Below are 629 nucleotides of genomic sequence, written 5' to 3'. Positions count from 1 at the left end.
TATTTCTGTGTTTCTGGATGACAGACGGAGATCCACTCAGAAGAGGAATGATGGATAAAAGTAGCTCAGAGCAATTTCTCCTGACAAAAACTGCCTCCCTGTGTGTGTGTGTGTGTGTGTGTGTGTGTGTGTGTGTGTGTGTGCGCAGAACAATACTTTTCCTGTTCTCTCTTACCTTTCATCTGTGTGTGGTCGATGAAGGCTGCTCACAAACTTCCTGTTATTGAGCTGTGGCTGCGCACACACACACACACACACACACACACACACACACACACACACACACACACACACACACACACACACACACACACACACACACACGCCCTCTAAGGCTGTTAGTGCAGCACTTGTGAGCTTCTTCTCGATTGTGGGATGAAAGACGGACAGAGCTAAAACCCTGCTGCATGTACAGCACACACACCGTCACACACGCACCAACATCGCCACGGCAACAATTGGGGTTGGGGTTCAAGGAGAGAAGGAGGGGCTGAGCTGGATCCTATTACCCATAATCCCCGGGGGGAAGAGAAAGCCGCCTCATGAAATCCTTCAATTCCTCAAAGAAGAAATGTTTCTGAATGACAGTTGGACACGTCCCTGTTGGACACGTCCCTGTTGGACACGTC

General features: G+C 49.6%; 1 protein-coding gene across 1 annotated transcript in view; it reads right to left on the bottom strand.

Moving 5' to 3' along the window:
- LOC103460173 (receptor-type tyrosine-protein phosphatase mu-like) overlaps positions 1 to 629 on the bottom strand; it is a 97,680-nt gene that overhangs the window by 47,019 nt on the left and 50,032 nt on the right. The window lies entirely within an intron of this gene.

Source organism: Poecilia reticulata, unplaced genomic scaffold (assembly GCF_000633615.1).
Source record: "Poecilia reticulata strain Guanapo unplaced genomic scaffold, Guppy_female_1.0+MT scaffold_190, whole genome shotgun sequence".
Taxonomy (NCBI): Eukaryota; Metazoa; Chordata; class Actinopteri; order Cyprinodontiformes; family Poeciliidae; genus Poecilia; species Poecilia reticulata.
The sequence above is the reverse complement of the archived record's forward strand: the minus strand, read 5'-3'. Positions and strand labels throughout refer to the sequence as shown.